The sequence below is a fragment of the Pseudopipra pipra genome, chromosome Z, assembly GCF_036250125.1.
Source record: "Pseudopipra pipra isolate bDixPip1 chromosome Z, bDixPip1.hap1, whole genome shotgun sequence".
NCBI lineage: Eukaryota > Metazoa > Chordata > Aves > Passeriformes > Pipridae > Pseudopipra > Pseudopipra pipra.
In genome coordinates this window covers 9,663,112-9,666,365 of record NC_087581.1, presented here as the reverse complement: position 1 = coordinate 9,666,365, position 3,254 = coordinate 9,663,112, and positions in this window count along the sequence as shown.

The window sequence follows — 3,254 nt, the reverse complement described above, 5'->3', positions numbered from 1 at the left end:
GAGGCTTCCTCATTGGAGAGGGAACCTCAGCCAGTGTCAGCACCGCCTTTATTCTTCTGTGCATTGTGGCAGCTTCACGTGCCTTTTTGCAATCTTGCTGCTCTCCAATTGCTTGTCTAAAAACCACAGTTTTCAGGCTTTCTGGCAGGAGCAGCTACTAACCACAACAGCTGGGTTGCCTCCTCTCCCAGCACAGACATCAGCAGTCCCGGAAAGACTTGTGAGGTGTGCTCGTTCATGCCTGGGCTTTTGCAAGAAAATGTGGCATCCATACTCAGTCAAGCAGAGACTGGATCAGGACAACCTTCACCTTGTTACTTGATAAGGGTTGTGATAAAATGGACTTCTAAAGGGCATAGATGAGTTTAATTACCTGGCAGTGTGTGCCATGGTCATGAAAGCCAGGGTTTTGGTAGAAGTGTCTGGGTGCTCAGGACTCAACGACAGCATATGCTTGGGAAGAAGCCAACTGGAGTCTTGGGGACCTGCAGCTCAAGTGCTATGGCACGTTGTGTTGTTAACACATGTGTTAACATGTGAGCAGGAATGACCCTGAAGGTGTGAGAAGGCAGCACAGGCGTGGCAGTGGGCAGAAAAGGGGCTGCTGGGGAGATTGTCTGTGCAGCTGGAGGCTGGTGGCACTGGCCATAGCAGCAGAAGTGATCCAGGGCAGGATTCATGAATTTGTGCTTCCTCAGCCACCCAGCAGCCCTTGCTGGATCCACTTGGCCCTCATGCCAGCTGAAACACACAGCTGGGAGAAAAACAAGTCCTTAAGTCTTCTCTGAAGCTCCACAGCCAAGCTGCAGCCCTGTGATGGCCTTCCTCTCTTGTGCTCTTCAGCAAGGATGGGTACTCCCATGCCTGGTACTCAGGCTCTACCTTCTGTTGATTTGCACATGGTATAGCATCTTCATTCAGCAGCATCAAGCAGTCCAGTGCAGGGCAACCCTCCCCAAATACACTGTCTCCTGCTACCCCAAAAATTTAACCCCGAGCAAAAGATGGTAAAGGTCTTATTTTATCTTTATTTTTCCCCCCCTGCAATTACAGGATGTGCTTGAGTGCAGATACTCCAGCAGCCTTTTACCTCTCAGGAACAGAGCTGGAGACTGCCCAGCCACCTTCCCTGTGCCCTGCTATGCTCAGAAAGGCAGTATCAGCCTCTTCTCCCTTGTCTGTGTACTCAAGCACACTTGTCCTGGCAGAAATGCCCTGGGGCAGAAGCGCACAGCCAGGACTCTGGCATCACAGCAGGGCACAGCCTGGGAGGTACCTGGGAGGTAGCTGTGCTCCACCTCAGGTACCTGCAAGGTCTGTAGGGTGGGAGGAAGCAACTGCTTCTCTGTCTCCAGCAACTTGGACATCAGCTCTCCCTGCCCCTTTATGCTTCTGGGTCTTTCAAGAAAAAAATTAAAAGGCTGCAGAAGCAAACTCTGTCAGTAGGAATAGGGTCTTCATTTCGAGGATCTTTGGAAAAGGAATGGGAAAATTTCATAAATAAAAATACTAAAAAAAAATGACATCCCCAGTCCCTCTCTGCACCACTCCCAGCATAGTGGTTGTCACCTCTGATACTAACAGTATCTGCCCTCTCCAGAAACCCTTCATTCCCTCATGTGAAACCTCAAAAGCCATGGAGGAAGTGGCCCAAGCAGTTGTAAGGAAGCTCTCTCACTCTCTTGCTCCTTGGCTCTCTCATTCTTTGCACTTGCCCTTGCTCTACACTGGAAAAATTCAGCCTTGAGTGTAACCCAGGCTCTTGAGGGAGGATGGTAGGGTGTTGCAAATGAGTTTTACCTTCCCCAGTGGGTCCAACAGCTATCTGTTCTGGTCACACCAGGCAAACCGAAAGCCACAAAGACAGCTGCACCCAGAAGAACTGGCACAGCTGGGAGGGTGGGCAGGCTGGATTTCAGCAGGTGTAGGCAAGGAGCTGTGTCCTGCTGTGATGCCAGGGTCCAGGCAGGCTGCCATGCATGTGTCACATTTTGCCCCAAACCTTGCAGTGTGCTGGCATTTGAGCCACGTTTAGCAGCAATCGTGTCACCCTGGGGGATGTCACTCCTCCACTGTGAGGACATGCTCTCCCAGTGACCCTACAGACGTTGTGGCAGCTCTTGAAGTGTTGGCAAAAAGGGCTGCTGGCTGCTTCTGCAGGCTGTTCTCTCCTCTCTTTTCTGTTTGTCTTGACAAGCTTTTACATCTTACCTGACTTATACTATTTTTGTCATCTAGACATGACTTCTTCTCTTTGAAGGAACATCTCTGTTTTGAATAACCTTTGGACCTGGTGATTATTCCTGCTGGTTTCTCTCTACCTTTTTGTACCAGGAGCCCTGACAGGCTGCCTTAAATCTTTGCAAGCTTGCTGGACACTGTGTGACTGTGCTGTTTTTCACAGGTCCGTTTTATCTGAGTTTCCTCATTTCCACATATTTCCCCTTTCTGCAGCTGAACAAGATGCCCCTGGACTTTTCAATCTTTGGTAATTGCACAGGGTCACGGAAACAAAGCATGTTGTGGCTGTCACCAGCAGGCAATCCCTTTCTGGGAACATGCTTAGCCCATTCTTGCACTGAGCTCAGTTCCCCATCTTCCCCTAAGTCTCGTGGTGTGTGTGGAGGGGCCATACACTGACATCTTGCTTGCCCCTGCCTGCTATTGCAAAGCATCCATCAGCATGCTTGAAGACCACCAACAATAGTCCTATGACCTACCCCTTTTATTTGGGATTCCTGTTTCCAAAGGTGTATCTGTGGTGCAAAGAGCTCTGCATCCTCTTCTAAAACAGGGACCCCATCAGTGTGGCCACACCTTGGAGAAAAGTCTCCCTGCAGCTGGAAGTCAGAGCTTGCACCCACACATGCTACTCCCCTGCATAGTGCTCTCCAGGAGCACAATGATCTCTGGCTTGCCAATCCTCCCCTGGCTCTCCCCATGGACCACAGGCAGCTGCTGACATGCAGACTGGCCCTTGCCCCACGAGCGCTGCAGTGAGGGGAAACAGGGGCGCTGGGCCACGAAAGTCACTCATGGGCACTGCTGCCACTAAAGTTCATTCAGAGGAAACCTTGTGGGTTTCGCTGTACAGCTGTGGGCACTGAGGCAGAGAAGAAGTCAGCGAAGGGGCCAAGAGAGGAAATCCACACAGCGGGTGCGGATTTCAGCGCTGAGTCCCAGGATGGTGCCACAGCACCGGCACTGTCCTTCCTCCAGGTGAAAGGGAATCGGGTTGTGCCCTAGTGTCTGGT